The 27,161-nt window shown below is 45.1% G+C and overlaps 1 long non-coding RNA gene across 2 annotated transcripts; it reads left to right on the top strand.

Annotated features, from left to right (window-relative positions):
- Window positions 1-629: 629 nt before the first annotated feature.
- LOC142905919 (uncharacterized) lies at window positions 630-26,518 on the top strand. 2 transcript variants are annotated; one of them, XR_012929938.1, is made up of 6 exons: window positions 630-765; window positions 11,457-11,548; window positions 14,650-14,772; window positions 15,629-15,787; window positions 18,254-21,310; window positions 25,110-26,518. It is a non-coding gene; the product is annotated as an uncharacterized LOC142905919 (long non-coding RNA). The 2 variants fall into 2 exon arrangements; XR_012929937.1 differs by having other exon boundaries at window positions 11,431-11,548.
- Window positions 26,519-27,161: the final 643 nt, after the last annotated feature.

The following is a 27,161-nucleotide window of genomic DNA, read 5'->3' as shown; positions in this document are numbered from 1 at the left end:
ACACACAGACTCACACAGAGAGACTCACACACACACAGACTCACACAGAGAGACACACACACAGAGAGTCACACACACACAGACTCATATAGAAAGCCTCACACACACACAGACTCACACAGAGAGACTCACACCACCACCGCCACCACTCACCCACAGCTCGGTTCCACTCCTGCTCTGGGGTCGGTCCGCGTCTCTCTAACGACCAAACTGCCAGTGGGAAGCACGTGGCGCGAGGCGCGGGGATGGTCCAAGATAACCACGCCCCCGTGACGTCAGAGCCATGAGCTCCTCCCCCTCACACCTGAGCTCCTCCCCCCCTGCCCCCCCTCGCGACCACGCCCCATGGTCCGCCATTTCTCTCCCCCTCGCTACCCCCCTGCCCCTCCTCGTGACCCCCCTTCCCCCCCCGCCCCTCCACATTCGCAACCCCCCATGCCCCCTCACAACCCCCCATGCCCCCTCACAACCCCCCATGCCCCCCCTTTTTCTCCACCTAACGAACCCCCTCTATGCTCCCCCTCACCCCCCCCTTGCCCCCCCTGCCCCACCCCCTCGTGACCCGCCCCCTCACCCCCCATGCCCCGCCCCCCTCCCCCGCTGCTACTTCCGCTTAGGCCGGGGCCGAGTGGAGGCGGCACGCGCTGTGGATTGTGGGTGGCGAGCGGCTGATTTGGATTCCAGCTCACGGCCACCGTCAGTGGCTCGCGAAAGCTTCTGAAGCGGCGGCTCGCTGGGCCTCCTCTACGTCGACTCAGCCTGAAGGTGAGAACCTCGCGCGGTGTGTCCACATCAGCAGTGGCGGCGGTGGGGGGAGACAGAGGAGGAGGCGCCTGGGCCACAGCCGTCACGTTCTGCTGAGTTCACGGCGCTGCTTCAAGCAGAGCTCGGCCCTGCTGCTGCTGCTGTTGAGAGGCACTCCCAGAGGGCCGTGTGGCTGATGGGAATTATAGTTGTGGTTAAATTATAGTTGTGGTTACAGTTGTTGGTCGTGGTTATTGTTGTGTGGTTATTGTGGTGGTTGTGCAGGTGGTGGCACACGAGTTAACCCATAGCACCAGGGTCTAGCACTCCTCTTGTACCTAGCCAGGCAGAGCAGTCAACCCATGGCACCTGAGTCTGGCCCGTGGCCTCCTCCTGCACTTAGCCTGGCACAGCCGTCAAACCTTGGCACCTGAGTTATTGTGGGGACATCACCGCCACGTAGTGGTGAATGGCGACTGTTGATGTGTGTGGGCTTGTGTGTGAGTATGATGGTGAATGCGTGAGTATGATGGTGAGTATCATGGTGAGTGTATCATGGTTAGTAATAATGAGTGTGAGTTTGACTAATTCTCCTCTATCTCGCTGTCTCTGCTTTCCCCCCTAACTACCTCGCCTGGTGTACAGGAGGTTGTGGGTTCGACCCCGACCCTGATGCCTGCTGTATATTTGGAGTTTGCGTGTCTCTGTCTCTCCCCGTGGTCGTGTGGACTTTTTCTCCGGGTCCTCTGGTTTTTCCCTCCACATTTAGAAACATTCGTTTAAAGTTTTGACTTAAAACTTTCGTGACTGTGATGATGAGCCACTTCGTTGAGCTGTCATTGGTGCCAAGTCGCTTCTGAAGAAGAGATGTTTAGCTCAGTGGACCTTAGTCTAGTTTTCTCTCTCCTTCCCGAGCACAAAAACAAGCAGGAGCAGGGGTAGGAGCATTCTCCACTTAGTGGTGGTGACGACACCACGGCGCTTGTGCCAGGATATGTGCACCACAGATATCCATCACATAGAGACCCAGAGTCATCACACATAGACCTATACACTCACCACGCACATACCCTCAGACTTGCACAGAGAACCATAGACTCACCACAGAGACCCATAGACTCATCAGACAGAGAGCCACAGACTCAAACAGATCCACAGACTCGCACAGAGTCCTATAGACTCACCAAACAGAGACATAGACTCACCAGATAGATACCCATAGACTCAATCGTACCCATACTCACACAGAGACCCATAGACTCACCACAGAGACCCATAGACTCAGAGAGAGACCCATAGACTCACCAAACAGACCCATAGAATCACCACATAGAGACCCATAGAGTCATACAAAAACGCATAGACTCATCACATAGAGAACCACCGAATCAAACAGACTCGCACAGAGCCCTATAGACTCATAAAACGGAGACACATAAACTCACCACACAGAGACCCACGGACTCTCACAGAAACCCATAGACTCACCACACACAGATCCATCGACTCACAGAGAGACCCAAGGGCTCGCGTGTGTGGTTATTTAGTTGAAGGTGGAGGGGGATTACCAACCCCTTGCACCCATCCAGAACTCCCTGTTGCCACTGTGTGGCTGCGAGGCGACGTGAGGTTTACAGCTGGTCAGGTTTGGCGCCCCCCCCCCCCCCCCCCAAATGTCATTTCTCGCAACCACCGCTGCGTTATCGACCGTCGCCATTCGCCAATAAGTGACAGTGACATCACCACGGCGCCTGTGCCAGGCCAGGTGCACTTTGAAGCCACGTGAAGTGTCGAAGGCTCGCTGACCGGAGGTCCTGGAACAGACCCAGGTGCCATGGGTTGGCTGACTGAGATGACTGGCAGATGCACCACCTGTTCCATGTACTGTGCCAAATTGCTGCATATTTATCATCCGGTGTTCCGCTCGTTGTTGTGAGCGTCACTCTGTTGTTGATGGAGGGCGACTGTCTCCAACTGCCCAGTAAAAGCGTCCTTCACGAGCCTCCCTCGCAGAGGCCGATCCCGACACCGCTGGTACCAGTCGTCGGCAAAGCCCACTCAGCTCCACATCCTCCCGTACCGCATCAGTCCACCTCCACTCCAGCCCATGGCATGCCCGCCCATCTACTCTCAACCACTTACACCACATATTCGTTAACGATGCGCACCCTAATCTACCACTACGGTTGTGTGCAGGGTGTTGTGATGTCACGTAGTACGACGTTTCTCCTGGCCCCCCCCCCCTCCGTTATAACGCGCCGTCTATCTATGGCCTCGTCGCATTGGCCTTCATGGACGAGTGGTGATAGTGAAAGATGATTCAGCGGTGGACACTGAATTACCGGGGCCCCATTTAACGTTCAGGTGACACGGGGCACGGTACGTGAAGAACCTCTTATCTGTTCTGTAAGCAGACTCCTCTGCGTGGGATATTTAACACCTCTTAATGCACAGACAACAGCCAACTCAGCCTTGCCTGCCGGAGGAGCTCGCTGATGATCGGACAGTGTCCAGATCTCTCAAGGATCTGTGAGCTACTCGCACACAAAGATCCCCCGTGTAGCCTTTAACAGACTGTTGGGGCAAGTGCTTTATAACATCATCAAAGGGGCGCTGCAATATGATGCAATCAAAATCACCGATCAGAGATTTTCCTATATATGGTCTTTGTTGATCGTGAATCGAGACTAATTGTATTGATTCCACTCAATCGATCCGGCAGCAAGCTCAAAATGTCCGATTTTATCTGCAATATTCTGCGTTTCACAGATCATTCAAAGCAACGGTATTGATGCCCGATTTGTATGAGTGGGTGGGTGGCAGGGTGAGTGGGTTTGTGAGTGGGTGAGTGAGTGTGTGGGTGGCTTTAGTAGTTGAGCGGGTGGGTGAGTCAGATAATGAGGCGCCGCAGTGGCGAGATGTTAACACCCTCGCCCAGAATACAGGATGTAATCAATTCGATCCCGACCCTGAAGCCTGTATATTTGGAGTTTTCATCTTCTTCCGTGGTCGCGTCGATTTTTTTGATTCCTTGGGGTTTGTTTTACACGTAGGCTTTCGCGACCAATATTATCCATAATAGGGGTTTTTTTGGGTTAGATCGCGTAAATATATAAATGTGTCGTTAAAACCCACCACCACCCGACACAGCCAACTAGTAAGGGTTGTCACGTAATCAGAACATTCCAATTTGTAACTAATACAGCACACCGGTGTGTTGGAGAGTCAAGCCACAACATTTACAATCTGAGTACAACTTTTCGCCAGTAATTACAACTAGCTTCATCAGGCGACAGCCAGATTTGCGGAGAAGTTAGTCTGTTTCGTTCCTTATAAAGAGGCATAGATGTGGTGACCACACTTTGGCGCTCTTGATGCAAAGTGGGGAGGGGGGGGAGATTAATGAGTCAACGTACATTATGCATGCACATTATGTGAACCCTTTGCGCTTGTCCTTCTGGTCCATTGTGTGCATTAAAATAGCCGGGTTTTCCCTCCGCATTTCAAATCAACATGCGTTTAAAGGATTTGAATGCAATAAATGTTTACGTGATAAGCCACTTCGTCGACCTATTATTTGTAACCAGGTCACTTGATATACCTCTGTGGGCCTTACCTGGTAAAATAAAAAAAAATTGTTTAGTTTCAGTTTATTGGATGGTTGAGTGGGTAGGTGGGATTTTGAGTGCGTCGGTGGGTCAGTTGGAGATTGAGTGAGTGTCAGGGTGAGTGGGTGGGTAAATTGGTGAGTGAGTGTGTTTGAGATCCAGTGGGTGGGTTTGTGAGTGGGTGGTTGAGTAGGTGGCTGAGTCGGAGAGTGGAGTGCCATGGTGGCGAGATGTTAACTGCCTCGTCTTTTATAAACGAGGTCATGGGTTCGATCCCGACCCTGACGTCTGTATATTTAGAGTGAGTGGGTGTGTAGGTGGGTGCATAAGTAAGTTCTTGAGTGAGTGGCTTGGTGTGTTGATGAGTCAGTGGGTTAGTGAATGAGTGGGTTTGTGAGTGGGTGAGTGAGTGTGTGGGTGGCTTTAGTAGTTGAGTTGGTGGGTGAGTCAGATAATGAGGCGCCACAGTGGCGAGATGTTAACTCCCTCGCCTGGTATATTGGAGTTCGTAGGTTCCCCCCAACCCTAAAGCCTGTATACATTTGGAGTTTGCATCTTCTCCCCATGGTCGGGTGGAATTTTCTCCGGATTCTCCGGGTTGTCCCTCCGTATTTAGAAACATGCATTTATAGAACTTGGCTGCTATAACGTTCTATGTGAAAAGCCACTTCATTGAGCTGTTATTTGTGGGCAGATTGCTTCTGATAAAGATTTATATAGCTGTGGGCCTTACCTGGAAAAAAAAAAAATTTTAGTTCAGTGTTTTTTTTTTATGATTGGCTGGGTGCGTGGGTGAGTGGGTTGGTGTGTGGGTGGGTGGATGAGTGGATGGGTGAGTAGCTGGATGCATAAGTGTGAGTTAGAGGTTGAGAGAGTGGCTTGGTGAGTGTGTGAGTGGCTCGGTGGTTGAGTTTGTGGGTGGTTGAGTAAGTAGCTGGTTGAGTAAGTGGCTGGTTGAGTTAGTAGGTGGATGAGTTCATGGGTTGTTGAGTTAATGGGTGGGTATTTGAGTGGGTGGGTGTGTGGGTTCATGGATGGGAGAGTCGGAGAATGGAGCGCCATTGTGGTGAGATGCGAACCACTTCACCTGGAAAACAGGAGGTTGTGGTTTCGATCTCGACCCTTCTGCCTGCATATTTGGAGTTTGCACGTTCTCCCCTTGGTCGCATGGATTTTTCTCCATGTCCTCCGGGTTTTCCCTCCGCATATAAAATCAACATGCATTTATAGGATTTGGCTGCAATAAATGTCTACGTGATAAGCCACTTCGTTGGCCTATCATTTGTAACCAGGTCACTACTGAAAACGATGTACAGTATATAGCTCTGTGAGCCTTACCTGGTAAAATAAAATTAGTTTAGTTTATTGGCTGGGTTGGTGAATGGGTAGGTGGGTTGTTGTGTGCTTGGGTTGGTGGGTTAGAGATTGAGTAGTTGTCAGGGTTGAGTGGGTTTGTTGTGAGTGGGTGGGTGAGTGGGTGGCTACGTCAGATAGTGGAGTGCCATTGTGGCGAGATGTTAACTTCCTCGTATTTTATGCAGGAGGTTGTGAGTTCAATCCCGACCCTGACGCCTGGAAATTTGGAGTGTGCATGTTGTTCCTGTGGTAGCGTGACATTTAATCAGAGTTCTCCGGGTTGTCCTGCTGCATTTAGACACATGCATTTGTAGAATTTAGCTTCTACGTGAAAAGCCACTTCATTGAACTGTTATTTGTGGTCACGTGGCTTCTGAAAAATATCTATTTTGCTGTGGGCTTGACCTGGTAAAATTTTTTTTTTTAAATTTAGTTTAGTGTGTGCATAATTAGGTGGGTGGGTGAGTGGGCAAGTGCATGGGTGAGTGCCTGGGTGGGTTTATGGGTACTGAGTGGCTGGGTGAGTCAGTGCCTGGATACATGTGACGGTGGGTGTTTAAGTGAGTGGGTGACTGTGTGGGTTAGTGGGTGGGAGAGTCATATAGTGGGGGGCCACAGTGGCGATATGTTAACTACCTCGCCTCGCATACAGAAGGTTGTGGGTTCGATCCTGACCCTAATGCCTGTATATTTCCCTCCACATTTGGAAACATGTATTTAGAGGAGTTGGTTGCTATAAATGTATACATGATAAGCCACTTTTTTGAGCTATAATTTTTGGCGATGGTGCTTCTGAAAACAATATTTATAGCTCAGTGGGCCTTACCTGGTAAAATAAACCTGGTTGAGTTAGTGGGTGGTTGAGTTAATGGGTAGTTTAATTATTGGGTGGCTTTATTATTGTTTGGTTGAGTGATGGGTGGGTGGATGATTAGTTATTTGGGTAGTGGGTAATTTGGTGAGTCGGTGAGTGGCTGAGGGAGTTGGAGGTGGTTGGGTGAGTGTGTGGGTTAGAAATGGAGTGGGTGGCAGGGTGAGTGAGTAGGTGAGTGGCTGGGTATGTCCGGAATCACATCTTTTACATACAATACCCTGGTGTCTACAAACTAAGTTGCCTCTGTGGTAGTAGTTACATTGGAGAAACCAAACGCCATGTCTCGGACCGCATTCGTGAACACAAAGCAGACCTTAAACACGGTAGGACCAACACCTCGGCCGTAGCAGATCATTGTTCTAATTCAGTAGGCTCACATGCCATTGAATTTTCCAAGACAGAGGTTCTTTGTAAGCCATCTGGCTTCCATGAGAGATTCGTTCATGAGGCTATCCACATATACAAGCACAGAGACAATTTCAACCGAGAAGATGGATTCTATCTTAGCAATCATTGGAAAGATTTGATAAACCATTTCAGTTCTTAATTGATTGTTCACGCTTACATTGGCTTTCAGACAGCATACATTATAAAATTTCATCTCCCCCCTCCTCTTTTCAAAATATAGATGGACTAGTCCTGGGTAAACTGCCAAATCGCTGCGCGTGACGCTAACGTCTTTTTATATATATATAAATAAATGCGCCGTTTAAAAATACATTTATGCAAACCAACACACCTCAAGATGACCGTTTGAGTTATGGTCGAAACGTCGTGAGAATTTTTTATTGTTTTATATATATTTTATTATTTTGTTGTTTCTCTTCAACGTGACTTTACCGAAAAAACTAAGAATATGAATTACTGCAGTCACGAAAGCTTTAAATCAAAATTTACATGGTATAACATCATATCATAGACAAATTCCACTTTTGAATTATACAATGCATTACTTTACACTACCCTATACTTTAGATTATAAACTATTAGACTTGTGATATTACACTACTATATACCACACTGATGTATATTCATTATGCAATTACGATGCTATATATTGCCTTATGAGTTATGTTAAACATTACAATGTTATACTATTAATTATTATACTACATGTTGTAAACCATACCATTGACCGTGGTGTGTGAAGTATTAAGAGGCAGTGCCAGTGAAAGGTCTGCGGTCTGAAAATCACCATCAAATACAATCAATTAAGAACCGAAATGGTTTAAAACATCTTTCCAATGGTTACTAAGCCAGAATCCATCTTTTCGGTTGAAATTGTCTCTGTGCTTGTATATGTGGATGGCCTCATGAACGAATCTCTCATGGTAGCCGGTTGGCTTGCAAAAAACCTCTGTCTTGGAGAAGTCAATGTCATGTGAGCCCACTGAATTATAACAGTGATCTGCCACGGCAGAGGAGTTCGTCCTACCGTGTTTCAAGTCTGCTTTATGTTCGCGGATGGGGTCCGATATATGTCGTATGGTTTCTCCAATGTAGCTGCTACCACAGAGGCACTTTAGTTTGTAAACGCCCGGGTACTGTATGTCTGGAACCACATCCTTTACAGATGGAACCAGATCACGGATTTTTGTACTGTGTTGAATCGGACCTGGATCTTGTGTTTATTCAGGATTTTGGAGATATTTTTGTGACCCCCGCAATGTACAGTGAGGGAAAAAAGTATTTGATCCTCTGCTGATTTTGTACGTTTGCCCACTGACAAAGAAATGATCAGTCTATAATTTTAATGGTCGGTTTATTTGTGGTGAAGGTTGTTTTGAAAACGAGCTATGTAGCTCATTGGACCTAACCTGGTAAAATAAACATAATTTAGTGTGTAGGTGAGTGAGCGGTGTGTGAGTGCATACGTGTGTAGGTGAGTGGGCGGTGGGTGAGTGAGATATTGGGTTAGAGATATAGTAGTGGGTGGCTTGCTGAGTGGGTGAGTGGCTCGGTGGTTAAGTTAGTGGGTGGTTTAATTAATAGGTGATTTAGTTTGTGAGTGGTTGAATTATTGGGTGGTTGACTGATGGGTGGGTGAATAATTCCGTGGTAATGGGTGAGTAGATGAGTGGGCGGGTGGTTGGGTGAGTGGGGGATTAGAAATTGAGTGGATTGCAGGGTAAGTGGATGTGTAAGTGGGGTGGGTAAGTAGGTGAGTGGCTGAGGGAGTGGGCAGCTGGTTGGGTGAGTGGGTGGGTTAGAAATTGAGTGGGTGGCAGGGTTAGTTGATGTGTAAGTACTGGGTGAGAAGGTGAGTGGCTCATTGAGTAAGTGAGTGGATGGGCGAGTAGGTGAGTGGATGGATGAGGGAGTGAGTGGGTGGGTGAATTAGTGGGTGGGTGAGTGGATGTTTGGGTGGGTGGATGAGTGAGTGAGTGTGTGGGTAGGTGGTTAGGTGGTTAGTGTGTGGGCTATAAGTTGAGTGGGTTAGTACCTGAGTGAGTGAGTCGGCGGGTGGGTTGGTGAGTTCGTTGTTGGATGAGTGGGTGAGTATTAGTGGGTAGGTATGTAGGTGAGTGATTGACTGTGTGGGTGGGTGAGTGAGTGAAGAGATGGGTAGGTGGGTTGGTTGGTGGGTGCGTGAGTGAGTGAGGGAGTAAGTGGGTGCGTGAGTGCATAAATGGGTAGGTGAGTGAGTTAGTGGGTATGAGATTGCGTGGGTGGTTGGGTGAGTGGTTGAGAATTAATTTTGATGAGTTAGTGGGTGGGTGAGTCGGTGAGTGAGTGGTTGGGTTAGCGTATGGGTAAGTGAGCAAGTGGTTGGGTGAGTGTGTGGGGTAGTGAGTGATTGAATAAGTGAGTGAGTGAGGGGCTGGGTGGTTGGCTTGGGTAGTGAGATTGTGGGTGGGAAATGAGTGGGTGAATGGGTGTATTGGTCGGTGAGTGTGTGAGTAAGTTAGTCGGCACGTGATTGAGCGGGTGGCTGGCTGAGTGCGGGAGAAGATGGGTGGGTGAGTTAGTGGGTAGGTGAGTTGGTGCGTGGTTGGGTGAGTGAGGGGGTGGTTGGGTGAATGGGGGAGTGACTGGTGGGTGGGTAAGTTAATGTGGGAGGTTGAGTGGGTGAGTTAGTGTGTAATTGGGTGAGTGGGTCAGAGAGCGGGGTGCCACTATGGTGAGATATTAACTACCTCACTGAGTATACAGGAAATCGTGTATTCGATTCTGACCCTGCTGCTTGTATATTATGAGTTTTAATGTTTTGCCTGTGTCCTCGTGGATCTTTCTCCGGGTCCTCCAGATTTATCCCTCCGCATTTAGAGTCAAGATTTGTTTAGAAGATTTGGTTGCACTAAATGTCAGCTTGATAAGCCACTTCGTTCACGTATCAGTTGTAACCAGATCACTTCTAAAATGTTTTATATAGCTCTGTGGGGCTTACCTGGTAAAATACAAAATAGTTTAGTTGTAGTTTATTGGATGGGTGATTGGGTAGGTGGGTAGTTCGGTGCGTGGGTGGGTTAGAGGTTGAGTAGGTGGCAGGATGAGTGGGTGGGTGAGTAGATAAGTGGCTGCTGCGCAGGTGGGTGGGTGAGTGCATGAGGTATAGATTAAGTGGGTGAATGGGTCAGTGTGTGATTTGGGGCATGAATAGGTGAGTGGGTGGGTTAGTGGAGTGTTGAGTGAGTGGGTCGTTGAGTTAGTGAGTGGGGGGTATGCAGGTGGGTTCGTAGGTAAGTGGTTAAGTGAGTGGCTGGGTGTGTTGATGAGTGAGTGGGTTTCGCGATTGAGTGGGTGCCAGGGTGATTGGGTTCATGAGTGCTTGGCTGGGTGTTTGAGTGGGTGGGTGGGTGGGAGGCGAGTGGGTGGGTGGGAGGCTGAGTCAGAGTGGAGCGCCAGGGTAGCGGAATGTTAACTCCCTCGCCATTTGTATAGGACATCGTGGGTTCGATCCGGATCGTGACGCCTGTATATTTGGAGTTTGCATGTTCTCCCTGTGGTTGCATGGATTTTTCTCTGGGACCTCCGAGTTTTTAATGCATATTTAGAAATATATATTTAGAGGCTTTGGCTGCTATAAATGTCCACGTGATAAGCCACTTCTTTGAGCTATCATTTGTATGCCACATCGTTTCCGACAAGGATCTGTATAGCTCAGTGGGCCTTACCTGGTGAATTTAAATTAAGTCAATTGTAGTTGAACTATTTAAAGTGAATAGGTGGATGAGTGGGTCGGTGGGTTGGTGAGTGGCTGGTTTAGCAAGTAAGAGGTTGGATGAGTGGGTGGGTGGTTGAGTTGTTGGTTTAGAGATTCAGTACGTGGCAGGGTGAGTGAGTGGGTGGGTGGCTTTACGAGTGGGTGGGTGGGTGGATAAGTCAGAGAATGGGGCGCCATGGTGGCTAGGAGATGTTAACTACCTCGCCTGGTATATTGAACTTCGTAGGTTCAATCCCGACCTTGACGCCTGCTGTATATTTGAAGTTTGCATGTTTTCCCCGTGGTCGTGCAGGGTTTTCTCCAGTTTCTCCAGTTTTTCCCTGCACATTTAGAAACATGAGTATTTTGAGCATTTGGCTGCTATAAATTTCCATGTGATAAGCCACTTCGTTAGGCTATCATTTGTGGCCAGGTCGGTTCTGAAAAATAGCTCTGGTAAAATAAAAAATGGTGTCATTTATAGTCTACATAGGATTGACTTCCCAGGAAGTAACACTCATTGTATAAACCCCAGAAGAATATTGTTTTGAGTCACCCAAACCAGAATGTGAACTGATATATTTGTATTTTCAAACGAGGTTCTCGGCCACAGACCACCTGGACAAATATGATGTAGTTTAGTTTGCATATGAATTATTACTTGGGGTTTGTTGACATGATAAAGTTAATGTTTTCTTTGACAGGTCTATTGTGTTGTACACTCTGACAGGGGCTCAGGCTTGTTGGGGCAGCATCTGGCTGAAATGCACCTTCACAACAGGAAGATTGGAGAGAGGCTTCACAAGGAAGAGAAAACTATCGGTATTGAATCATGAAAATGTAAAACATGTGGAAAACTAGGCCCACCGATCCAACCCTAGCATCATGTCAACTATGTATTATGTTGACATTCCTTCGCACTGAGAGTAGGCATGCTAATCGGATCTAATGAATATGTGTAAACAGGCGATTTGTGTGTAAACAAACACACATTTCATACAGCTGTTTATTAATCGTAAAAATCAAGCGATTGAGCTAGTGAATGAGATACACACATGCTGTCATTATTTCATACATGAACACAACCAGTGAGCCAGCGGTCATGATTTTCCACACCTAATCACATCTCTTTGTTTTAGCCATCTTTGTGATGAAGGGAACTGTATTGTTCATGTGTGTGCAATGTACTTTTATATGAATTATGTTGGGTAATATATGAAAGTCCATCAGGGCAAACTCTTCTGCAAAGGAGACTTAGAGAATTCAACATTGCGTCCCTTTATATTTTTGCTAATCGCAATATTTTTCGATTTAAAGCTTTCGTGACTGCAGGAATTCATATTCTTGGTTCTTTCGGTAAAGTCACGTGGAAGGGAAATAATAAAATAATACAAATAAAACATTATATAATAAAAATTTCACGAAGTTTCGGCCACAACGCAAGCAGACGTCCTCAGATGAAGAAACAGAGCTGTCGGAAAGACAGCGTCTTAATGAACACTGGGCAGTGAACACTGGGCAGTGTTCATTAAGACGCTGTCTTTCCGACAGCTCTGTTTCTTCACCTGAGGACGGCTGCTTGCGTTGTGGCCGAAATGTCGTGAGAATTTTATTATATTATGTTTTATTTGTATTATTTCCCTTCTACGTGACTTTGCCGAAAGAACCAAGAATATAATCGCAATATGTTCAGGAGATAAATGTCAAGGTCTGCTAGCCAAAAGAAGGCTTTAGGAGAGAGTTCATGTAGTTTTGCTATTCATTCATTAAAGGGCAATAGAGTAAATGCTCAAATAAATGTTTTCAGCTAATTTTTTTTATATACGCTAGATTTACAAGTCTATAATGTACAGAAAATACCATGGTTGGCCAGACCATCGCTCGGCATCTGCATGTGGCTCCTGGGCAGTTCAAGTGTGGCTCTGCAGAGGCGCTGCTAATTTGTAACTCTTCAATTTAACTTTATATGAAGTGAGAACAATCTGGTATCGGAGGCAGGCCATGAGTACTCCCAGGGCACTGAGATTTCTAAACTCAAAATTCCACAGCCAGTCGACACGAGTCAACTTCTGTATGGCTAATCTTTATCTCTTGTGGCTCCCGCGGCCATCTGAAGATTATGGTATGCTGCTGGTAGGGTCAGGAAAGTTGGTCACCCTTGGTATATATCTGTATATGGGTTGATGATTTTGTGCAATGTTCAGCTGCTCCGTCACGACAGGGGTCCCAGTCAGTTTGAGACTGCTAAATTAAGGTTCTCATGTGCTTTACAGATTTTGATAAAAATTTCAGTCTTGAATTTCTCCCAACAGGTATGGACCCTGGGCAGGAGGATGTAGAGTATGTGGGATTCATACGGCTATATGCTGTGGTTACATCCCACATGTGATCTCCGCTTTAAAGTCATGAAACTGGTTGTAGCCCATTTAAATTTTAATATACCCGTTTAACACGTAGGCTTTCGCGGCCAATATCATCCATAATATCGTTTTTTTTTGGGTTAGATCGTTGAAATATAAATTTGTCGTTAAACCCGCCACCACCGACACAGCCAATTCGTAAGGTTTGTCACATAAACAGAACATTCCAATTCGTGAAGGGCTCACAAGTGACGTAATCACATCTATCCCTCCAAGGAATGAAACAGGTGGATTTCTCTACGAATTTGGCTGTCCACCTAATGATGATAGTTGTAATTACTGGCGAAACGTCATACTCAGATTGTAAATGTTGTGGATTTTCTCTCCAACACTTCTGTTTGCTGTACAAGTAGCGGATTGGCATGTTCCGTTTACGTGACAACCTTACTAATTGGCTATTAGGTGGTGGTGGGTTTAACGGCTCATTTATTTTTATGCGATCTAACCCAGAAAAACTATATTTTAGATTTAATGTACCCTTTTGTTGAAGGACAGCCTGGGTGAGCAAAGTTTTATAGGAACGGCAATAATGTTTACTTGATTAAATTAGTTTTATCATGGAGCGGTGAAATCAGCTGTTGTTCAGATGTCAGTCTAATTAGTATTACATCGTAGAAATATGAGAGTCCTTTGTGTAATAGTCTATTAACCACTGATGATGGTAACATTGGTTTAAGGTTACATTTTAAAAAGAACTAGATTGGCGTACATTTTATCTTGCATAAGTACACAAATTTATAAAACAATATATTTGATTAAAAAAATGCATATATTTTCTTCCATTGCACACAGTTGTACCATTGATAACAGGGCACACAGTTACAACTGACATCACCAGATGTCACTCAAGTTCCCTCAGAGATCGATCTTGCATAACCAGTGTTCACATAATCAGTTATGTTTTCGCTAATTACCAATTACACTCATCCGGGTTTGACAGACTTGTATGAATGTATGTTGAACTTCCTTTCCACCGTACATAGCCAACCGTGCTAAACGGAGGTGTGGGAATTAAGTGCAGAACCTATCGTTAGGATCAATGCTGTTGTATTTTTTATGAGGATATCAATTGGTGGCTGAAATGAGATGTTCAAAGACTACAGCATGATAATCGGTACATAACATGAGTGTCGAATTATGTCTTAAGAATTACCCAGCCATTTGTACGTAAATTTCAACGTTGCTGGGTGACATCTTAAGTCCGTGTTCTTCATTGCAAGGCCCGCGGGCCGGTGGCAGTCCCTGGTGTCCTTTTTACTGCGACCCCTGACGTGCAGTCCCCGACAATACACACAAGTGAAAACACCCCATCATGCTGTCAAACCCCACAATGGTTTTAAATGTGAGGTGGCTCTTTCACTGATAATGTCTTATTCGCGAAAGTGGCCCCCCTCCAAAAATGAGTGAATATCCCTGTTTTAGGTCAAGGATTGGCCAAATAAAGTAGGTATTATTTGCTTATGTTTCTAAATGTCCGTAATAAAACTATATTTATGCCACCAGCTGAATGAGTGGCAGGAGGACTGGGTGACGTTCTTCTCACGGCAGCGACTGCAGCTTCAGCTGGACATGATAGAGAAGGACTACGGTGAACGGGAAACCCGCGAGCTCTGGTCTCGGCTTCAGGTTCGTAAGCTGTTTCACTCTCGCCCTTAACCCTTTCCTGTTCCGAGACGACTGCTCATTTCAGGATGGGTCTCGTTCACCGAATCTCGGGACGCGCAAGCGGTTCAGCGGTAATTTTATTTAGAGAGGAATAGCGCCGTTGTTTTTAAAGACATTGTACTCGCCACAGAGCACCGTAGCGACAGGACAGCACTCTGTTATAGCTGGTACCAAACTGTGCTACACACCTTCCCGCACGGCCTTGTGGGATCCTCGGTACTAATAAAGTTTTTTAATATTTACTTCCTATTACGTTCCGATGACGTACACGAGATTCAGCGGTGAACGGGATGCACCCCGCAACTTGCAGTCATCTCGGAGCAGGAAAGAGTTAATACATGCAGCAGTGTAGCTCATCATGTGCACAGCCATATGGGAAACCCATTTGATCGCAGTGGGTTTTCGAGGTGACTTTAAAGGTAAAGTGGTGTTTCACACGCAGGCTTTCGCGACCAATATTATTCATGATAAAGTTTTTTTTGGCTTAGATCGTGTCAGTGTAAATGCGTCGTACACCCACATCCACCCAACACAGCCCATTAGTAATGTTTCTGACATGAACAGAACGTGCCATTTATGTTATTGCTTCGGCACTCTGGTGTGTTAGAGAGGAAACGCAGAACATTTTCAAACGAGTACGACCTTTCGCTGGTGATTACACCCAGCATCATCAAGCAATTGCCAGAAGCGTTCTGGCCTCTGGCAATTGCCTAATGGCAATTGGAGGTGGGTGTACGACGCATGTAAATTTATGCGATCTAACTCGAAAACAACGTTATCATGAATAAAGTGGTGTTGTTTTTTGCGTGGTGTGCAGCTTCGGTTGGGGGATTTTTTTCCGGGATGTAGAGGTGGTTCCGGCACTGCTCCACGGTGACCTATGGACTGGGAACGCTGCAGAGATTCATGAAGGGCCCGTGATCTTTGACCCAGCCTCCTTCTATAGGCACTCGGAGTACGAGCTTGCCATCGCTGGGTAAAAAAAGCTACAAACAACCAAAACAATAGCAGCAACTGCCGTTCACTGCCCTGTCTGTGGCATGCAAGGTTCATTCGTATAACCTCTGTGGCAAGGGCTGGCTCATTAAATAAATAACAGAGACCAGGTAGAGTTGTGGTTGAGATCTCTACATGCTGAGGTCTCCATTCTCTATATTTGCTAACTTACAAAGACTCATCCTTCCTTGCTAAGGCTTTTTGGGCAAATCCTGTTAAAGCTGATACGGTGCACAAAACAATAGTGGAACGATAAAACTCTTATTTATCCACGGCGCTTGAGGATGCTTGAATGTTCCAGAAACTCAGTTTGTCGAACAAGGAACCCCTGGTTCAGAGACAAGTTGCCACTGATGTGCTTTACCAGGAATCCAAGCTGAAGATAATTCATTACACGTCAAATGGAATTCAAACCCTCAGAGCTGGGATATGCTTCAGTGAACAAAAACACATTTGACATTATGCTTACTGAGCAGCCATTGGTGACCAAGTTGAGACCACAGCATTCCTGCCCTCAATTCGCAGGAACGTTTGTTGATAGATGGCTCACTGAATTTTGAACGGAGGACCTCAATGGCATTGGCTCGGTGCTCTGACATTGAAATTAACCTCGAGCCACTCAATTACCTGCATTACGTTGAATTTGTGAAAATGTTCATTTTGATTTTAAAGCTTTCGTGACTGCAGTAATTCATATTCTTAGTTTTTTCGGTAAAGTCACGTTGAAGAGAAACAACAAAATAATAAAATATATATAACAACTAAAAATTCTCACGACGTTTCGACCATAACTCAAACGGTCGTCTTCAGGTGTGTTGGTTAGCATAAATTAATTTTTAAACGGCGCATTTATTTATTTATAAAAACCGTTAGCGCCACGCGCAACGATTTGGCAGTTTACCCAGGACTAGTCCATCTATATTCTGAAAAGTGGAGGGGGGAGACGAAATTTTGTATAATGTATGCTGTCTGAAAGCCACTGTAAGCGTGAACAATCAATTAAGACCTGAAATGGTTTATCAAATCTTTCCAATGATTGCTAAGATAGAATCCATCTTCTCGGTTGAAATTGTCTCTGTGCTTGTATATGTGGATAGCCTCATGAACGAATCTCTCATGGAAGCCAGATGGCTTACAAAGAACCTCTGTCTTGGAAAAGTCAATGTCATGTGAGCCTACTGAATTATAACAATGATCTGCCACGGCCGAGGTGTTGGTCCTACCGTGTTTAAGGTCTGCTTTGTGTTCACGAATGCGGTCCGAGACATGGCGTTTGGTTTCTCCAATGTAACTACTACCACAGAGGCAACTTAGTTTGTAGACACCAGGGTATTGTATGTCCGGAATCACATCTTTTACAGACGGAACCAGATCACGGATTTTATGTAATGTGTTGAAATGGACCTGGATCTTGTGTTTATTCAAGATTTTGGAGATCTTTTTTTGTGATCCCAGCAATGTAGGGTAAAGTGATGGTTTTGAAAGGCTCCTCAAGAGGGTTCTTCTTCATGGTTTGAGTGATAGCTTTGCGGATTGTATAGTCGGAGTAACCATTAGCCCTAAGAGCTTGGTGTACGTGCTTGAGTTCACTGCTTGTGTGTTCCTGGTCGGATATGCATTGGGCTATATGATACAGAGTCTTGATGAGAGAATTCTTCTGTGATGGATGGTGGTGGGAATCCGGTTTCAGATAAGCATCCGTATGGGTAGCTTTCCTGTAGACAGAGTGGCTCATTGAACCATCAGGTCTCTTTTTAATTAGGACATCCAAAAAAAGTATCTTGCCATCTATTTCGACTTCCATGGTAAATTTGATGGCTGGGTGTATGGAATTGATGTGGTCGAAGAATTGGTCTAGAGCAGGCCGGCCATGTGGCCAGATGACAAAAGTGTCATCCACGTACCTCTTCCATAAGGTTGGGCGCAGAGTGGCAGTCTGGATGGCGTCAGTCTCAAATTTCTCCATGAAAATGTTAGCTATAACTGGAGAAAGGGGGGAGCCCATTGGGGTGCCCTCAGTTTGTTTGTAGAAAGTTCCATTCCAAGTGCAGTATGTATTGGTTAAACAATGTCTCACCAGGGGGGGTACCTCAGTGTTTAGTCCTTGATGAACTAAGTCTTCAATGATTGCAATGGTGTCAGGTACAGGAACCTTGGTGAATAAGGAAACTACATCAAAACTGACAAGCAGGTCGTCTGGGGACAGGGAAATACCCTTGATTGTCGATACCAGGTGAGTAGAATTTTGTTCTGAAGACGACCGTTTGAGTTATGGTCGAAACGTCGTGAGAATTTTTTATTGTTTTATATATATTTTATTATTTTGTTGTTTCTCTTCAACGTGACTTTACCGAAAAAACTAAGAATATGTTGTTCATTGTTATGTTGTTCGTGCTGGAACAGCAGCATTGTAAGATTTTGAATGTTTGGTGTTGTTTGGGTACAGGATGTTCCAGGAGCTTTAGCTCTACGCTTCACTCATCCTACCACGCTCTCATCCCAAAGTCACAAGGCTTCGGCAAGAACCAGAAGCTCTAGCAACTCTTCCACTACCTGAACCACTGGAATCACTTTGGGACAGGATACCGAGGGTCATCCATCTCCACCATGCGCAGTCTCCTCAAGTGAATGAACGGTGCAGGAAATCGTGGGCTATGGTGTATGACTATACAAATTCTTATCGGCCATGATATACATTGTTGAATAAAGGCCTTCCCTAAGCCACCACTCAATCTCACAAAACTAGTCCATTTAAATGCTGTGCAATGCCCTAGGCATTCCACGTGAGTGTGACCGGGGGTCCCTTTGTTCCACATCCTGGCCGTGATCTCCACGTGAAAACTGGGTCAGTTAATGTCCGAATCAGAATCTTTAATTAGGCTGGACGAATCTGATGAGCTATTAAGCTCTTTTTCACAGATGTCCAGTCGGGGCGAGTCAGAAAGTTACAACAACAAACAACAATACAAACAGATAGGAGGGCAAAGTAAAGGAACGCGAAGCAAATTTTGACTTAACTTTCGTGACTGCAGGAATTCATATTCTTGGTTCTTTCGGTAAAGTCACGTAAACACCAAACAAAAACAATAAAATAAAGACCGCTTGTGTTGCGATTGAAACGTCCTGGGTTTTTTGCTTTTATTATTTTCAATTAATTTTTTATTTGTTTTTTTATTGATTTTTTTTATTTAATTTGAATTTTATTTCTTGTTTTCTATTTACGTGACTTTACGGAAAGAACCAAGAATATGAACGCTAAGCAAGTCATGAAATAAAAATATATAAGAGTTCAAATTGCATTAGTGCATCAATTCCTGCCAAATTTTTTTATCACCAAATGCCATTTTGGGCAAGGCAGCATAACAAAAACAATCCCAGATGTTTGACTAGTACCAGTTACAGTGTATGTTTTTGTTGTTGTTTTGCTATGGGAGTAAACCCTTGCAGAGAAAGGGACCAGAATTAGGAAAGCGAAGCCAGGCACTCCTTCAGAAGATGCCATGCACGGGCGTGACCACTGCACCACCCTGACGCCCAAACAAATGGAATTCAAATAATCTGCAATACTGGCAAATAAACCCTATTAGTATCAACCGAATGTCTGGACAATCTGACCCCCTCTACACAAGCAACAGCTGAGAGTCAACGCTGTGATGCTGTGCGATTGGTGCAAGTGACCCATCGTTGTGTTTTAATGTTGAGCGGTTAAACTTGCACTGTTGTGGGGTGAGGTCAAGGCCAATGGCTGCTTCCAGCGGTGTCAAGATCAGCGTTTTGAAGAGGCTCACGAAGGATGATACTTGGCAGTTGGGTGCAGTCTCCCTCCATTAACAACAGAGGGCAGAGGAGCGACGCTCACAACAATTGGCTGAGCACTGGGCGTATACAACGCATGAAGTCGGCAGCAAGTTTATCTCATGGAGTTGACCCGCACACGACAACTGGGTCTGTCCCGCGTGTTCACGCTATAACGCGGTTGCCTTCATTTAGGGAACGTGCACCGCCATAAGGCGACTTTCTTGAGCTGCGCGGTTGAGCGAGACGAGACGGTAACGCGGCGGCGTCCCCCCAAGTTATTTGTAACCCAATTCTGACTGCGCGTGGACATTCATTACGGGGGAAATATTTTTGCTTAGCGCGGCACTTTTCAGGAACGCATCTACTGCGTTAAACGAGGACCCGTCGTACAGGTGCTGTGCACACTGTACTTGGAATCAAAATCTGTTTTGACCCTGGAGAAATCCGAAGCGCTATCAAGCTCTCACTCACAGGTGTCCAGTAAGAGGCGGTGGGGGGGTCACCAAGTGACACGCAGCTTGACCGTGGAGTAGACCGCGAGGACGCCAACGTCGCCTAGGCAACGCCGCCCCCCTCTGGCTCTGCCTGCCTCGCTCTGTGCACGTGAGGTGTCAACCACGTGACGCGGGCCACTGCGCGCGTTGCGTCACCGCCCACCGTGGGGGGCCCCTCCGCTACGTCCACATCGTACAGTCGCACATTCATTAATAGTCACACTCAATCATGTTTATGGTCATCGTCATTAAAGGTGAGTTTAATAATACTACTACACAATGTGTGCATTAATATATACGGCATGAATAAAATGCACCTGTAAATATTCTAAGTAAGTTTGACCTGACATTATTGCACAACAATTGCCCAGCCACTGTGGGATGTTTATCCTCCAATGTGTATCTGGCTCTGACCTGACTTATATAAAAGTGCAGCTCTGCAATTGCTTGGTCACACCACCACTGGTGAAAAGACCTTCATGAGAGCGAACTCTTTACGAGTATTTGGTCTACTTTTCCATATAACAATAGGGTTTACCCTTTCTGGCAATACAACAGGTGTCAAGATGTTAAAACACCAAACAGAATCCTTATTCAAGGAATCCTGTCTGCATTAACCACACGTACTTGTGGTGAACATGGAAACATGCTCTGATAATATATGCATTGTCTTTGAAACTGATTAGTCCACACCAGGAAGGTCCCATATTCTACTTTTCCACGTTGACCAGATGTGTTGGAAGAGCCGGCTGAAAGCCACACTTTGCTGCATCACACACGACTTGCCGATCAGCTAACTGTGGTGTACCCATTTAGCGACCTCTGGTCTGTGAGTTCAGTTTACTAACCATTAACAGCATGGCAGCTTTCTAAGTGGCTTTTGTGACAATTCACCTGTGTCATTATCTCTTGCACAGCCTGAAATAAGTTTTGGCGTAAGGGAAGGAAATTATGACTCACCCACCTGCACCTGCCTTGTGCTCCCAGACACCTAAGGACCTTACTACCGCTGTGAGAAATTGACGGGCGTAGACTGCTGCATGGCGATGATGTATTCACGTCGTTCCTGCTGTTTTCCTCTTTTGTTAGGTGATGCAATTGGTGTGCCAACACCTCCAGATGCAGTTCCTGAAGGACGTGGGCATTCGGGACATGTTCGTTTTGCCTGCGAGTTTGTCCGAACACACAGGGAAGTCAGCCTGTTCATCGAGGTGCGTTTCCCATGTTTATTTAACTCGATTGGTCGTCTGTTTGCAAGGTCATGCTGTGCCCAGAGGTCACCCACTGAGTTTTTTTTACCGTAACATTACCGTCACTTGGGTTTGGTGATCGATTCAACAGGGCAAAAATATTTGTAAGATGCGTAAACATGGCAACGTGATCATTGTCAGGCCACGGAGGACCTTCAGAATGCCGAGTATGATCTTTAAATTTATCCTGGGCTGGTTCGGGGGATATTTGAACAATTTGAATATTGGGGAGATATCGTCTTGCTACGGGTCTGAGTGAGAAGTCTCCCAGCGGTTTTTTGAGTCCATAATCGAGATTTTTGGGTTAGAGCACGTAAACATGCACTCAATGATACACTAAATATGCACTATTTATTTATATATACAGTGAGGCAAAAAAGTATTTGATCCCCTGCTGATTTTGTATGCTTGCCCACTGACAAAGAAATTATCAGTCTATAATTTTAATGGTAGGTTTATGTGAACAGTGAGAGACAGAATAACAACAACAAAATCTGGAAAAACGCATGTCAAAAATGTTATAAATTGATTGCATTTTAATGAGTGAAAAAAGTATTTGACCCCTCTGCAAAACATGACTTAGTATTTGGTGGCAAAACCTTTGTTGGCAATCACAGAGGTCAGACGTTTCTTGTAGTTGGCCACCAGATTTGCACACATCTCAGGAGGGATTTTGTCCCACTCTACTTTGCAGATCTTCTCCAAGTCATTAAGGTTTTGAGGCTGACTTTTGGCAACTCGAACCTTCAGCTCCCTCCAGAGATTTTCTATGGGATTAAGGTCTGGAGACTGGCTAGGCCACTCCAGGACCTTAATGGGCTTCTTCTTGAGCCACCCCTTTGTTGCCTTGGCCGTGTGTTTTGGGTCATTGTCATGCTGGAATACCCATCCATGACCCATTTTCAATGCCCTGGCTGAGAGAAGGAGGTTCTCACCCAAGATTTGACGGTACATGGCTCTGTCCATCGTCCCTTTGATGCGGTGAAGTTGTCCTGTCCCCTTAGCAGAAAAACACCCCCAAAGCATTATGTTTCCACCTCCATGTTTGACGGTGGGGATGGTGTTCTTGGGGTCATAGGCAGCATTCCTCCTCCAAACACGGCGAGTTGAATCATTCAGATGTTCATTGGCAAACTTCAGACGGGCATGTATATGTGCTTTCTTGAGCAGGGGGACCTTGCGGGCTTTGCAGGATTTCAGTCCTTCACGGCGTAGTGTGTTACCAGTTGTTTTCTTGGTGACTGTGGCCCCAGCTGCCTTGAGATCATTGACAAGATCCTCCCGTGTAGTTCTGGGCTGATTCCTCACGGTTCTCATGATCATTGCAACTCCACGAGGTGAGATCTTGCATGGAGCCCCAGGCCGAGGGAGATTTACAGTTCTTTTGTGTTTCTTCCATTTGCGAATAATCAAACCAACTGTTGTCACCTTCTCACCAAGCTGCTTGGCAATGGTATTGTAGCCCATTCCAGCCTTGTGTAGGTCTACAATCTTGTCCCTGACTTCCTTGGAGAGCTCTTTGGTCTTGGCCATGGTGGAGAGTTTGGAATCTGATTGATTGATTGCATCTGTGGACAGGTGTCTTTTATACAGGTAACAAGTTGAGATTAGGAGCACTCCCTTTAAGAGTGTGCTCCTAATCTCAGCTTGTTACCTGTATAAAAGACACCTGGGAGCCAGAAATCTTTCTGATTGAGAGGGGGTCAAATACTTATTTCCCTCTTAAAATGCAAATCAATTTATAACATTTTTGACATGCGTTTTTCTGGATTTTTGTTGTTGTTATTCTGTCTCTCACTGTTCAAAAAAACCTACCATTAAAATTATAGACTGATAATTTCTTTGTCAGTGGGCAAACGTACAAAATCAGCAGGGGATCAAATACTTTTTTCCCTCAATGTATACTAAATTCTTCTGTTGATATGTAAACTCTGACTTTAACATAGCCACTTCCGTGACCAGTTACATGCTAATTCGTCACATTAACATTATGCTAATCTCCCAGTTACATGCTAATTTCTGACTTTAACATCCTGCTAATCTCTCACATTAACATAGCTACTTCAATGCAAAATTATTCTGTTGATATGTAAACTCCTTTGTCAAGGCGCTCTGCTCCTCCCATCCAGCTTAAAATACGCTGCCAAGCTTAGCAGTGTTCATTGGAGCGCTGTCTTTCCGACAGCTCTGTTTCTTCCCCTGAGGACGGCTGCTTGTGTTGTGGCCAAAACGTCGTGATAATTTTATTTTATTATGTTTTATTATTATTTTATTATTTCCCTTTTACGTGACTTTACCGAAAAAACCAAGAAGATTAATCCCTGCAGTCACGAAAGCTTTAAATCGAGATCAACACACGTGGTAGGAAACAAGTATCGTATGTTATAATAACAATATAAACATGTAATATTCACGGCAATGGCAGTGTTGTTCAGCGTGCTCTGCTGTGGAAGCCAGCCACATGAGTTTGATAACCAGTCATGGCTAGTATCAGTGGAAAGCAAAATCTGAACTGGTTCAATGCTTCGCTGACCCAGACTGAGCAGTATGGAGTACTAATAAGTTAACCCGATGATACATTATTATTTGGCAATGCTGTTGCTGCGTTGGCAGTGGTACCCAAGAACAATTAACTAAAAAGCTCAACACATTAGTCAGTAATGTTGTGGCCTCAATAGACACAACATTATATGCAACGTTTCGGGCAATGGTCCGTCTCCCATTTGTACAATGAAAAAGGGCCATTGCCCAAAAGTCTACATTTTTCCATTTTTATTTAATTTTAAGGTCATTGTTATTTACGAACGTGTTGAGTTCCCATGATAATTAAGAACAAATTTTGGTAAGAAAAGTCCTGTTACTATGATGAATGTATCCTATAGACAAACATACAAATTCATCACAGGGTTGCCTAAAGCTTGCCAATAGAAAATAATGCCGATCAAGTTGTGGGCACCCGACATTCACTTGCCCTGCGGCCACTCCCTCAATGACACGAGTCGCATCGACTCAGGGTCCCGCGGGTAGTTCCACGACTCGGTGGTCCAGGAGAGTGGCACGAGCGATGCAGGCATCAGCTGGGGCGCCACAGGGGCAGCCACGCTTCGAGTCACTCGCACAGCTCTCTGTTCAGCACGACGTGAACGCATTCCCAGCCTTCTGATCTATGTGGCTTTTCCGAATGAAGCAAATTGTCACTGATAATTTAGCACATTTGCTAAGCTATTTAAAAGTATATATAGCGATTCATTTTATATAGCGTCGTTCATGATAATTGCATCTCAGAATTGCTGAGGAGCCAAAGACCAAGCTGGAATATTGCAAGGGAGGTGAGCCTGCGCCAACAATTGCCCTGCATTTCTATATATGTCCAGATGTTGCCAGCCAATTAGTGAGTGTATATATGTGGAAGGAAACTGGAGCACACAGATAAGTCACTGCTGAGTGCATTAATCACCCTTTGTGACATTTGTTTGTTTTTAAGTAAGAGGAGAGTGGAGTTTTAATGCCATGTCCTGAATGGGCCTTCCACAACAAAGTCCTCATTCAGGATCCCAGTCCCACAACATTTCAAGCCTGCCTCTCAGTTCTACTGCTCTTTGCACTGAACATTTAAACCTACTTATTGGACCTTCTGATATGCCTTCTTTGGTATCATGACATGCCATTTCCTATACTGGGTCATTGTAATCAGCGCTCCATCATGCCTCCTTGTCAGTCAGTAAACTTCTAACATTGGTGTCGTGTGTGTCTGTTGCAGGGATACTCTGGGGGCCCTTTGTTTGCCAGGACTCAAACGGCCGCTGGTTCCTTTCTGGAATCGCCAGCTGGGGCGTTGGCTGTGCACGGGCTTACCAGCCAGGTGTCTAGCGCACCGTCGCCAAGTTCATGGACTGGATTCACCAGAACATGCAGTAGTCTCTTACACATTTCTGCACAAGCAGAATACTATAGACCAGGGATATAAATATTATGGGAACTATACATCAAAATAATTAATTAAGGCAATAAATATATTTTTCAAAAACTGATTTAAAGTTAATGTTTAAAGGTTAATTTAATGAGCTGAATACTATATTTTAACTGCACCATAATGCAAAAATGATTTCCAAGTGAACACGGATTTTGGGTCAAATCAGAAAAGTCTTTTTTTTACATGCGTTGTCAATAGCGTTTTTAACTTTTGGGTTTGCCACACATGTCAACGGGCCTGGCAAAGCAAACATGAGCATGATGTTGGCATTGGCAGAAGATGAAGACAGAGCTTGCTATTTTTCAATGTTGCTTAATTCTTTCAAAACTGACACAATGGACAATGAATGCACTGTCTAAATATTTGGCCCAAACCTGATTATACATGATAGCAAAGTGATTGTTGTCCAAACTACGTATGATACATTTATATTCTTGTTTTATTTTGACCTGGGTCATCAACTCGCATCTCCCATACATTAATTGCCATGGATGTTGAGCAGTCGGGGTACTCAGAGGGGGTCTATTGGCCTTCTAGGGGACCACTGCAATGATCGGGGCATCCAGAAGGGATGATGAGTTCCACAGGGAGAACGTCCTTTACAGAGGTTGTCTTAGAGTATGTCCATGGCAAGGTTATTGGTGATTATCTTCACCTCCCCCGGTCAACACAGTCCATGAGTTTGTGAGTTTTGCTTTACTAACGACGTGAAAACAAGACTGGTTTGCACAAGGAGCCTGCAAAAAAATTAATTTAGATAACCTCATGAAATGTGCTGCATGGCACTTATCTGAGACGCCCCTTATCTGAGACGCTCCTGTGTAAATGGCGTGATATCAAAACCATTATTATAGTGAACTACATGACGCGTGTAAGAAAACTATATAAACATCTATTGGAAACATTTCATGAAAATATGTACAAAAATGAACACTTTAATAGTGTTTCATGGTATTCCAAAAATCATAGCATATTTGATTGGTTAAGATGGTTTACTGGTCGGGATGATAAATGGCAATGATCCTTCATCATGTAAAAGACTGTAAGCTGCTCTCAAAAATATATATATTTGAACATCGTATTCACACTCTGCAACAGTCTATTTTCCACATCAAACCATAATGTGTCTGTCGACTGCAATTGGAAATTGATGCATGCTTAGTAGCAATCGGGTAAATAAACATTGAAATGTGTCACATGTTCGTGTCTGGTGGCTTTTTGCTTGAGATTAGGGATCTTGTGAAAACAGTTATAAGACTTTATATGAAAACCTCCTCCACAGAGGCCGATTTTGACACTGTTGGTACAAGTCATCAAAGTCCAATTAGCTCCATCCACATCCTTCTGTACCACATCATTCCATCTCTCTTCTAGCCTATGACACATCCATTTAGCCCCATCCAGTCAAACAAGCTGTATCATGGGACCTTTTTCCAGAATCAGTGTGAAAAATAACAAAAGGTTTTACCCTTTCTGGCAGTAAAACAGGAAGTGGTGTTAAAATGTTCAAACAACCAATTAGAAACCTGTTGCAATGAATCAAGTCTGCATTAACCACACACGGTACTTGTGGTGAATATGCAAACAAACATGCTCTGATAATATTTGAATTGTCTTTGAAACTGATTGGCCTACACCAGAGATCGCCAAAAGGCGAACAGTACAAAGGCAATGCCACACGTATCGGAGCATTTATAGCTAACCACCGTGCCCACCGCTCCCCACTCACTCGGTGTGCTAACCGCGGTGCCACCACTCCCCCCTCACAATGTGCAAACCACTACGCCACCAATCTCCACATTCTCACACAGTGCGCTCACCGCTGCGCCACCGGTCCCC

The sequence above is a fragment of the Petromyzon marinus genome, chromosome 59 (assembly GCF_048934315.1).
Source record: "Petromyzon marinus isolate PM22_M1 ecotype Great Lakes invasive population chromosome 59, UKy_Petmar_22M1.pri1.0, whole genome shotgun sequence".
In the NCBI taxonomy this organism is placed as follows: Eukaryota; Metazoa; Chordata; class Hyperoartia; order Petromyzontiformes; family Petromyzontidae; genus Petromyzon; species Petromyzon marinus.
This window is presented reverse-complemented; position numbering and strand designations above follow the sequence as displayed.